Below are 13,084 nucleotides of genomic sequence, written 5' to 3' on the forward strand. Positions count from 1 at the left end.
CTTCCCAGGGCTATCCATGCATGCATCACTTAAGATCCTCCATATTACCTTCTTGTTGACAGATGAGTTTATCCTGCTTATTCCCAGAGTGACTTACTTCTAAAGAGCACACAGGGACTTATATTAATTATGAACTATTTGGCCTATTAGCTCACACTTATTATTGGCTAGCTGTTACATTTAATATTAACCCTTAATTCTTATCTATGTTTAGAAACATGGCTTATTACCTTTTCTCAATAAGTCATTCTCATTATTTTTTTTCTGCCTATAGCTGATAAGTCACTCTGCCATCCCCTTCCCATATTTTACTTAGTGTAGTAGCCTCAACTGTATTACCTGCCTAGTTACAGGAAAGTCTGTACCTTTCCAGTGACTAATCTTTATAGTCTACAAGAATGTTATCCCACAGTAGTTCCCCTTTTTTCTTTAAAACAAAGAGCTCTGTTTTATTTCATTTGTTTAGCTTTAGTATATATATTGGAGGTAGAAGTTGCAGTCTATAAGTGTGAATGGCCTTAGCCAATAAGAAGGCATATCATGTTAGTCACAAGGAAGTTGAATTTTCATATTTAATGTGTTCCCTTATCTGGAGTTTCGCAGAGATTGGAGAGTTTGAGAGCTTGGCCAAACTTTCTGAAATTAAAAGAAAAGCATCCTTTTTGTCTCGAAGTATAGAAGACCAAATTATGAATAGATGGGTTATGAAATTTCAGTCCTATATATACACTCTATGCATCAGCCTTGAGCCCTCGTCATGCTAACAGCTGATAGTCCTGCACATATTGGTCATCTAAAAATTTTCTAGCAGAATATTTAGAATCATTTGCTTAGACCTAGAATGACTCTGTATCAAATAATTTGTTTCTATGGCTTCTGCTGAATCATGTATATAGTGAGGGAACTCCCAAGTTAGTTTACCTGTGTGCCTCTTATAGTTTGAGGGATTGCCCTGACCTTGTGGAAAAGCGTCTTGATACAGTGTAACTTAGTAGACCAGAATTCCAGGGTAAGGCTCCATATTGCAAAAGTGGCCAGGTTTGAACTCAGTTATCGTGAAGTGTTGGGACATTTTGTTTACTACTGTGGAATAATGCTCTTATATCCTGTATATATTTGTTATTTGTGTTGGTTCAATAAAATGTTCATTGGCCAGAATCCAGGCAGGTAGTATAGGCAGGGTAAACAGACTAGGAGAATACTGGGAAGAGGAAAATATTCATTCTGCAATCGCCATCCAGATGTATTGGGTACAAGATATGAATGCTGCACTGAGTAAGCTACCAAACCACAAGGCTAATCTTAGATAAGACCTATGGGTTAATTTAAGTAATAAGAGCTAGCTAGGCATATGTGTGAGCTACTGGACAAACAAGGTTGTAATTAATGTAGTTTCTGTGTGAAAACTTGGGTCTCCGTGACCAAGTAATGAAAGGGCTATCTGTATCTACAATTTGCTCTTCTTTCTGTATGTATTTCACGATTTCTTTCCATATACGTTTCACCATCTCTCTATCATCTCTATACTCCATCATTTATTTTTCTATACTATCATCTTTTCCTGTATTATCTCTAGGTCATCTCATTGTCTATCATCTCTCTATAATCTCTTTGTCATCTCTTTATCATCTCTATCATCACTCTGTCATCTCATTATCATACCATTTTCTATCATCTCTCTATTGTCTCTATGTCTATCCTCCAGCATTTATTTTTTTGTCTCTCTTCCATACCTTTCTCTATCCCATGTATCATCTCTTCTATTTCTCTATCATGGCTCAATCATCACTTCTTCTATCATCACTTTTCCTCCATGTCTTTGTCTATCATCACTTCCTCTTTCATCTCTTTCTCATCATCTCTTCCTCTATCATTGCATTTACTATCGTATCTTACTATGATAACATTTTCTTTATCATCTCTTTCTGTATTGTCTATTTTCTATCATCAGTTTCTCTAATACCTCTGTCATCACTTACTCTATCATCTTGTTCTCGATCATCTATTATTCATTTCTCAATTACCTCTATCTGCCATCATTTCATTCTCCAGTCTATCTTCTCCTATTCTACCATCTCTCTATCTTCTCTTACACTATTATTTCTCTGCCATCTCTTTCTCTGTCTTCTATTTATCTACTATGTCTTTCTCTATCATTTCTTCCTCTATCATATTTCCTCCATTATGATTTCCTCTAACACTTCTCTATCATCTGATTCTCTCTCATCTTTTCTTCTATCATCTCTTCCACTATCATCCCGTACTCCACCATCGCATTTTCTAGCATCTCTTCTCTAGCATCTCTTTCTCTATCATATCTTCTTTTATCAACCTTTGCTCTATCATCTCTTGCTCTTTAATCTCTGTCATCTCTTTCTCTATGACCTCTTCATTATCATCTGTCTTTATCACTTATGTATCATCTCATTCTCTAAGATCTCTATCACATATATCTTTAGCATCTTTTCCTATTTATCTTGATCTCATTAATGGTAGGCAGAAAATTGCATTGATAAAAATGTATCTCTTGGTATGGTATTATTTTATTTAATTTATTTATTGAAAATTTCTACTTCCCTTCTTCAAATTTCACTCACACTCTGCCATCCCCCTCTCTGTCCTTCTCGAGTCCTCAGAGATAACAGAGTGCCCTACCCAGTGGGAAGTCCGAGGCCCTCCCCACTCCATCCATGTCTAGGAAGGTCTGAATCCAAACAGACTAGGCACGCAAAAATCAGTACATGCAGAAGAATCAAAACCCAGTACCATTATCATTGGCTTCTCAGTCAGTTTTCAGTGTCAGGCACATTCAGAGAATCTTGTTTGATCACATACTCATTCAGTATCATTCCAGCTGGACTAGCTGGACTTGCTGAGCTTCTATTATATATGTCCCATAGTCTCTGTGTGTGGAAGCAATTCTTGAGGTCCTAACTCACTTACTCATGTTCTCTCTCCTTATGTTCTTCATCTGAACATTGGGAACTAAGTCCAGTGCTCCAATGTGTGTCAGTGTCTCTATCTCCATACATTGCTAGATGAAGGTTCTAAGGTGATATGCAAGATATTTATAAGTAGGGCTATGGAATAAGGCCAGTTCAGGGACACCCTCATCTGCTGCAAGATGAAAGAGCTAGGGACATCTTCCAGGGCACCTGGGACCCCCTCTAGAGCCAAGTCTTTTGCCAAACCTAAAATGGTTCCCTTCCTTGTGATATCTTCTTTTCTGCTCCGATATCCATCCTTCCTCAATCTCATTCATCCCTATTCCAATCCTTCCATTCTCCCTTCTCTCTCCCCACTGCCACCCCCATGATCCCAACTTTCACCTGGCAATCTTGTCTACATCCAGTATCTAGGAGGATAAATATATGTTTTTCTTTGGGTTCTCCTTCTTGTTTTCTTCTGTAGGATCATGAATTATAGGCCCAATGTCCGTTGCTTATGGTTTGAATCCACTTCTGATGGAGTTCATAACTTATTCATCTTTTTGTATCTAGGTTATCTCAGTAAAATGTTTTCTATTTCCATTCTTTGAATGCAAAATTCAAGATGTCATTGTTTTATTGCACTGAGTGCATCTCTAAAGTGAATATATGCCGCAACTTCTTTATCCATTCTTCTATTGAGGGGCACCTAGGTTGTTTCCAGGTTCTGGCTATAACAAATAGTGCTGGTATGAAAATAGTTGAACAAATGCTTTTGTAGTATGATTGGGTATCTCTGGATATATTCAGCAAAATTGAAATTACTGGATTCCAAGGTTGGTTGACTCCTCTATTTTAATGTATCATACATCTCTACTTCTGATCAAGGTATCTATAAGCTGCTTCCATTTTGAGGCTGTTGTCATCATTTGTTGCACATATGTTCAAAGATTGTTTAATATTGTAATATGAAGTAATAGTCTTTACGTTATATATTAAAGCTGTAAGTATTATAGGTTAATATTCACCCATGTTTTCCAAACTCATATTTACACTACTCAGGTTCTTATGATACATAGAGACTGTATTCTGTACAGATAGGTAATCATCAAACACTTAAAGGAACTGCAGAAACTGGGATTTAAATAACTTAGGGTTTTGTTGATGTGAGACACAATGGCTCTTTGCAGCACTGATCTATTCCTGAAAGAATGTTGAGCATCAAAGATACTGTACTTGGAGTTTGTATTATTCTTTGTAAAACTGGGCTTTGGTGAATGAATTGCACTTGTTTGACTGATAAAATGCATGGTGTCTGGACTGGACAAGCAAGATACAAGAAAAATGACTGTCAAACCTTGCCAAAATAGGGTAAGATTGTTTTCAAAATCTTCCTGCCTCTATAAAAGAGCTGTCAGTTACTCTAGGCCTTAGCCAAAGTGGTTTGCTTCAACATTGCAAATGAGACACTGGGTGATTTCCCAGGTAGACATATGTCTTTGTAATCTACTGTACATTTTGGAAACATCTTTAATGCATTTATTGGCTACTCAAGTAATATTCTATCTCAATTCTCAGGCCTTGATGGAGGTTGAAGACTTGATAGTTGTAGATAACTTCCTCTTATGGTCTAGCCAACCCATTTCTAATACAAGACTAAGTCTCCTAGGAATAAAATAATCATTGAAATTTTGAGCATATATTTCTTGCTCAATATTGCCTATACTGGATACTCCCTGGGCTCCCTACAGGGGCTCTACACCCCGCAAACTGCCTCTCTCTTCTTATCTCATCCAGCTTGCATCCAGAACCCTTCTCCCTTCTGCCTCATTGGGCACATAACACCATCCAGCTCAGTCTGTCTGGTGCTGGGGGCAAATCCTCAGGGTAAGTAGGCAGGCAAGACTTCCTTTGTTTCACTGGCCTGCCTGCCCCAAACAAGTAGGTGCTTGTTTACGAACTACCCAACCTGCACGGAGATCTGATCTCGGCACCAAAGAGACAGCAGTGGGGTGAGTTTGTGACCGGCAGCAGAAGCAGCCCTGGACAGGGAACTCTGAAGTTCCTCATCCCCCACCCTATACTCCCTGGGGTCCCTGCAGGGGCTCTACACCCCGAATACTGCCTCTCTCTTCTTGTCTCACCCAATTCTCAACCAGAACCCTTCTTCCTTCTGCCCTCTTTCCTCTTTGGGCACATAACACCATCCAGCTCAGTCTGTCTGGCACAGGGGGCAAATCCTCAGGGCAAGTAGGCAGGCGAGACTTCCTTTGTTTCACTGGCCTTCCTGCACCAAGCAAGGTAGGGGCTTTGTTTACGAACTACCCAACCTGCACGAATATCTGATCTGGGCACCAGGAGAGACAGCAGTGGGGTGAGTTTGTGACCGGGGGCGGAAGCAGCCCTGGACAGGGAACTCTGAAGTTCCTCACCCCCCACCCTATACTCCCTGGGCTCCCTTCATGTGCTCTACACCCCGCATACTGCCTCTCTCTTCTTGTCCCACCCAGCTTGCCTCCAAAACCCTTCTTCCTTCTGCCCCCTTTCCTCTTTGGGCACATAACACCATCCAGCTCAGTCTGTCTGGCACTGGGGGCAAATCTTCAGGGCAAGTAGGGAGACGAGACTTCCTTTGTTTCACTGGCCTGCCTACAACTAGCAAGGTAGGGACTTTGTTTACGAATTACCCAACCTGCACGGAGATTTGATCTTGGCACCAGGAGAGCCATCAGTGGGAGAGCTAATCTCAGTACCAGGAAAGCCATTTTTGAGCACGGAGATCTGATATTGGTACCAGGAGAGACATCACTGGAGCACCAGGAGAGCTATCACTGCAGAGTGCCATCAATGGGAAGGTACATAAGTAGGCAAAGAGACCTGATCCGGTAAAAGAAGACCCATAGGGGAGCATTCGGAGAAAGAGATGGGCAGGCGCCAATGCAAGAATTCACCCAACAATCTGAAAAACTATATGAAACCACCAGAACCCAGCGACCTCACAACAGGAGGACATGAACACCTTAATCATGATGAAGAAGTAGATAAAATTGACTTTATGAAAGTGATTGACACCCTTAAACAGCATGTAAACAATGCCCTTATAGAAATGGATGAGAAGTATAACAGAAAGTTTGAAGAATTGAGTAAATCAGTGAATGACACCCTAGGAAACCAAGGAAAAACAATCAAACAGATAATGGAAACAGTTCAAGACTTAAAAACTGAAGTGGAGGCAAAGAAGAAAACACAAACAGAAGGCCAGCTGGACAGGGAAAATCTAGGTAAACGAATAGAGACTACAGAAGTAAGCATACCCAATAGAATACAAGAGATAGAAGAAAGAATCTCAGATTATGAAGATACCATAGAGAAAATAAACATGCTGATCAAAGAAAACAGCAAGGCCAACAAATTCTCATCACAAAACATTCAGGAAATATGGGACACAATAAAAAGACCAAACCTAAGAATAATAGGAATAGAAGAAGCAGAAGAAGCACAGCTCAAAGGTCCAGAAAATATATTTAATAAAATTATAGAAGAAAACTTTCCAAACATAAAGAAAGATATACCTATGAAGGTTCAAGAAGCATACAGAACACCGAATAGGCTGGATCAAAAACAAACATCCTCTCACCATATAATAATCAAAACACAAAGCAAACAGAATAAAGAAAGAATACTAAGAGCAGCAAAGGAAAAAGACCAAGTTACTTATAAAGGTAAACCTATCAGACTTACACCTGACTTCTCTATGGAAACCATGAAAGCCAGAAGGTCCAGGGTAGATGTACTGCAGAAACTAAGAGACCATGGATGCAAGCCCAGACTACTATACCCAGCCAAGCTTTCATTCACTATAAATGGAGAAAACAAAATTTTCCAGGATAAAAACAAATTTAAACAATACGTAGCCACAAATCCAGCCTTACAGAAAGTAATAGAAGGAAAATCACTAATCAAGGAGTCCAACAATGGCCACAATAACTCAGACATCTAGAGACCCTTTACCAGCACAACTCAAAGAAGGGAAACACACAAAATCTACTACTAAAAAAGTGACCGGAGTTAACAACCACTGGTCATTAATATCACTTAATGTCAATGGACTCAACACACCTATAAAAAGGCACAGACTAAGAGTGGATATGAAAACAGGATCCAACATTCTGCTGTTTACAAGAAACACACCTCAACCACAAAGACAGGCACCTACTCAGAGTAAAGGGATGGGATAAGGCTTATCAAGTAAATGTACCTGAGAAACAAGCAGGTGCGGCCATACTAATTTCTAACAAAGTTGACTTCAAACTTAAATCAATTAGAAGAGATGGAGAGGGACATTTTCTACTCATAACAGGAACAATTCATCAGGATGAAATCTCAATCCTGAATATCTATGCCCCTAATATAAAAGCACCCACGTACGTAAAAGAAACATTGTTAAAACTCAAGGCAGCCATCAAACTGCACACATTAATAGTAGGAGACTTTAATACTCCGCTCTCACCAATGGACAGGTCAAATAGACAGAAACCTAACAGAGAAATAAGAGAATTAATGGAGGTAATGAATCAAATGGACTTAACAGACATCTATAGAATATTCCACCCAAATAGGAAAAAATATACTTTCTTCTCTGCAGCTCATGGAACCTTCTCAAAAATCGACGACGTACTCAGGAAGAAAGCAAACATCGACAGTTACAAAAAACATATCTGTAACCACCTGTATCTTATCAGATCACCATGGATTAAAGGTATAATTCAGCAAAAATGCTACCCCCAGAAAGCCTACAAACTCATGGAAACTGAATAGTAAACTACTGAACCATACCTGGATTAAGGAAGAAATAAGAAAGAAATTAAAGTCTTCCTTGAAGACAATGAAAATAAAGAAACAACATACTCAAAGCTATGGGACACTATGAAAGCAGTCCTGAGAGGAAAGTTCATAGCACTAACTGCCCACTCAGAGAAAACAGAGAAAGCACACATTGGAGACTTAACAGCCCACCTGAAAGATCTAGAAAAAAAAGAAGCAGATTCACCTAGAAGGGGTAGACGACTGGAAATAATCAAACTGGGGGCTGAAATGAACAAAATAGAAGCACAGAAAACAATTAAAAGAATCAATGAATCATAAAGCTGGTTCCTGGAGAAAATCAACAAGATTGATAAACCCCTATCCAAACTAATCAAACGGCAGAGAAAGAATTTGCAAAGTAATAAGATCAGAAATGAAAAGGGGGACATAACCACAGACACAGAGGAAATTCAGAGAATCATTAGATCTTACTACAACAGACTGTATGCCACAAAACTGGAAAATGTAAAAGAAATGGACACTTTTTAAGATAAATACCATATACCAAAGTTAAACCAGAACAAGGTGAACAACTTAAATAGACCTGTTAGTCGTGAAGAATTAGAAGCTGTTATCAAAAACCTACCTTCCAAAAAAAGTCCAGGTCTAGATGGATTCAATGCAGAATTCTACCAGAACTTCCAAGAAGACCTAATACCTATACTCCTTAATGTATTTCACAATATAGAAACAGAAGAGTCATTGCCTAATTCCTTTTATGAAGCTACGGTAACTCTGATACCAAAACCACACAAAGACCCAACCAAGAAAGAGAATTACAGGCCAATCTCACTCATGAACATTGACACAAAAATCCTCAACAAAATTCTGGCAAACCGAATCCAAGAACACATTAGAAAAATTATCCATTATGATCAAGTATGCTTCATCACACAGATGAAGGGCTGGTTTAACATACGCAAATCTTTCAATGTAATCCATCATATAAATAAACTGACAGAAAAAAACCATATGATCATTTCATTAGATGCTGAAAATGCATTTGACAAAATTCAACATCATTTATGATAAAAGTCTTGGAGAGATTATGGATACAAGGGTCATACATAAATTTAATTAAAGCTATATACAGCAAGCTGACAGCTATTATCAAATTAAATGGAGAGAAACTTAAAGCCATCCCACTAAAATCAGGAACACGCCAAGGCTGTCCACTCTCTCCATACCTCTTCAATATAGTTCTCGAAGTTTTAGCAATAGCAATAAGACAACATAAGGGGATAAAGGAGATTCAAATTGGAAAGGAAGAAGTTAAACTTGCATTATTTGCAGATGATATGATAGTGTACATGAGCGACCCCAAAAACTCCACCAAAGAACTCCTACAGCTGATAAACGCCTTTAGAAATGTGGCAGGATACAAGAACAACTCCAAAAAATCAGTCGCCCTCTTATACACAAAGGATATGGAAGCGGAGAGGGAAATAAGAGAATCATCACCTTTCACGATAGCCACAAAAAGCATAAAATATCTTGGGGCACTCTAACCAAGGAAGTGAAAGATCTATTTTGCAAGAACTTTAAGGCATTGAAGAAAGAAATTGAAGAGGATACCAGAAAATGGAAGGATCTTCCTTGCTCTTGGATTGGGAGGATCAACATAGTAAAAATGGCAATTCTACCAAGGGCAATTTATAGATTCAATGCAATCCCCATTAAAATCCCATCAAAATTCTTCACAGATCTTGAGAGGACAATAATCAACTTTATATGGAGAAACAAAAAACCCAGGATAGCCAAAACAATCTTATACAATAAAGGAACTTCTGGAGGCATTACCATCCCTGACTTCAAACTCTATTACAGAGCTACACTAATGAAAACAGCGTGGTACTTGCATAAAAACAGAGAAGTCAACCAATGGAAATGTATATAAGACCTGGATTTTAACCCACAAACAGAGGAACAACTGATTTTCGATAAAGGAGCTAAAAGTATACAATGGAAGAAAGAAAGCATCTTCAACAAATGGTGCTGGCACATGTGGATGTCAACCTGTAGAAGAATGAAAATAGACCCATATCTATCATCATACACAAAACTCAAGTCCAAGTGGACCAAAGAACTCAATATCAATCTGAACACACTGAACCTGATATAAGAGAAAATGGGAAGTACCCTACAACATATGGGCACAGGAGATCGCTTCCTATGTATAACCCCAGCAGCACAGACATTAAGGGCAACATTGAATAAATGGGACCTCCTGAAACTGAGAAGCTTCTGTAAAGCAAAGGACACTGTCATTAAGACAAAAAGACAGCCTACTGACTGGGAGAAGATCTTCACCAACCCCGCTACAGACAAAGGTCTGATCTCCAAAATATATAAAGAACTCAAGAAACTAGACTTTAAAAGGATAATTAACTCAATTAAAAAATGGGGCACTGAACTGAACAGAGAATTCTCAACAGAAGAATTTCAAATGGCCAAAAGATACTTAAGGTCATGCTCAACCTCCTAGCGATCAGAGAAATGCAAATCAAAACAACTTTGAGATATCATCTTACACCTGTCAGAATGGCTAAAATCAAAAACACCAAGGATAGCCTTTGCTGGAGAGGTTGTGGAGAAAGGGGTACCCTCATCCATTGCTGGTGGGACTGCAAACTTGTGCAACCACTTTGGAAATCAGTGTGGCAGTTTCTCAGAAAAATTGGGATCAACCTACCCCTGGACCCAGCAATAGCACTCTTGGGAATATACCCAAGAGATGCCCTAGCATATGACAAAAGCATTTGTCCAACTATGTTCATAGAAGCATTATTTGTAATAGCCAGAACCTGGAAACAACCTAGATGCCCTTCAATGGAAGAATGGATGAAGAAAGTGTGGAATATATACACATTAGAATACTACTCTGCGGTAAAAAACAATGACTTCTCGAATTTTGTGTGCAAATGGATGGAAATAGAAAATACGATCCTGAGTGAGGTAACCCAGACCCAAAAAGTAGATCATGGGATGTACTCACTCATAATTGGTTTCTAGCCATGGATAGGGGCCACTGAGTCTATAATTTGTGATCCTAAAGAAGCTAAACAAGAGGGTAAACCCAAGGAAAAATATATAGATATCCTCCCAGCTATGGGAGATAGACAAGATTGAAGGGCAAAATATTGGAATCTTGGGGGTGGGGTGGGATGGGGATGAGGGGTTATGGGGAGAGAAAAGTGTGAAGGAGAGGATGAGGGGAACTGCGGGACACTGGTGACTGGGGATAAAGCAAGCTAGGATAGGGGAGCAGGGAAACTCATACCTTAGTTAAGGGAGCCACCTAAGGGTTGGCAAGAGACTTGAACTTGGAAGGGCTACCAGATGCCCAGGGCAATGACCCCAGTTAGTTCATTGGGGCACCTGAGGATAGGGAACCTGAAATGAACCTATCCTATAATCATACTGATGAATATCTTGCATATCGCCATAGAACCTTCATCTAGTGATGGATGGAGATAGAGACAGAGACCCACACTGCAGCACCGGACTGAGCTCCCAAGGTTATAATGGGGAGCGAAGGAGAGAGAACATGAACAAGGAAGTCAGGACCATGAGGGGTGCACCCAACCACTGAGACAGTGGGGCCGATCTATTGGGAGCTCACCAAGGCCAGCTGGACTGCTACTGAAAAAACATGGGATAAAACCGGACTCTCTGAATGTGGCAGAAATGAGAGCTGACGAGAGGCTAAGGAGAATGGCACGAGAACTTTCATCTGGCGATGGATCGAGAGAGAGACAGATACCCAATTTGGAGCAACGGTCTGAGCTCTTAAGGTCCAAATGAGGAGCAGAAGGAGGGAGAACATGAGCAAGGAAATCAGGACCACGAGGCATGCACCCACCCACTGTTGCAGTGGAACTGTTCTATTGGGAGGTCTCCAAGGCCAGCTGGACTGGGACTGAATAAGCATGGGTTGAAACTGGACTCTCTGAACATGGTGGACAATGAAGGCTGATGAGAAGCCAAGGACAATGGCACTATGTTTTGATCCTAATACATGAACTGGCTTTGTGGGAGCTTAGCCTGTTTGGATGCTCACCTTCCTGGACCTAGATAGAAGTGGGAGGACCTTGGTCTTCCTGTAGGGCAGGGAATTTGGACTGCTCTTCAGTATCGAGAGGGAAGGGGAATTGACTGGGGTAGGACAAGAGGAGTGGGAATGGGGGAGGATAGTGGGGGGAGGGGGCAATATGTGGGAGGAGGGGGAGGGAAATGGGAAACGGGGGGCAGTAGGAAATTTTAATTAAAAAAGAATTAAAAAATGAGAAAAAAATTGCCTTTACTGGCTATAAATCTAACTTTTATACTTCATATTTGTTCTTATTATATGTAGTCCTGTATTAGTTTTGAACATTCTTGTTAGGTAAAAGGGGAGGTGATGTGGAAACTCCTTTGGCCAATGGCCTTTGAGAGGCTGGACCTTGTGTGGTGTGACTTTGTGGGTCCAGAAACACTTAGGAGAGCCATTCTGCCTCTTGTGCAAAGCAACAGACTCTCGTCAACCTGGGGAGCTACTGGGAGAAAAAGATTCCAAGAGTGTGGTAAACTTCCATGATTTTTTTCTTACTGAAGAGTTGCTGACAGGAGGAGTTACTGTGGGTAACTCTCCAAGTTATCTCCCTTACTTATGAGCTAATAATGGTAGTAAGACTGGCAATTCTGTCTTAGGAAAGTATCTTTTAGGTCATATTCTTACTTGGGACAGCTGGCAAATGAAGCTATCATGAGTTTGATGCTCTTCCAGCCCTCCTGTTTCTTTTGAAGTTGTTGGCAACATATGTGGCCTTATGCCTAAGCCAAGAACTTTTTCCCGTTGAAGTGGCCATTGAGGACAGGTGCTCTAGGCCTTAGCTCCTATTGGGGAGCTATTAGCAAAACAGCCATCAGATATGTTTTCCTGGCCTCATCAAACACTGAGTTCTTATTGGAGGAGTGGATGGAGGATGGGGAAGGGAGAAGTTGGCAGGAGTGGAAGGACAGCGGATTAACTTGGGTATGTAACATGAGATTGTCCTAAAAAGAAAAAAAAAAGAAAGAAAAAAAACCACTGCCAGAAGAGGCCCAGACATTTATTGGGGAGGTACTGGCAGCTGAATCTGAAATCAAGGATGTGCATTATTCCCTATCACTTTACTTATAGGCTACTGACAGTTGAAGCTGCCATGGAGGATGTGCTTTCCAGGCAATATCTTATATTGCCTAGGCCCACTTGCTTCTGGATAGACTAAGGTAACACCCACAGTGGTATAACTGTTCTGTATCAATTAGCA

The sequence above is a fragment of the Chionomys nivalis genome, unplaced genomic scaffold, assembly GCF_950005125.1.
Source record: "Chionomys nivalis unplaced genomic scaffold, mChiNiv1.1 scaffold_29, whole genome shotgun sequence".
In the NCBI taxonomy this organism is placed as follows: domain Eukaryota; kingdom Metazoa; phylum Chordata; class Mammalia; order Rodentia; family Cricetidae; genus Chionomys; species Chionomys nivalis.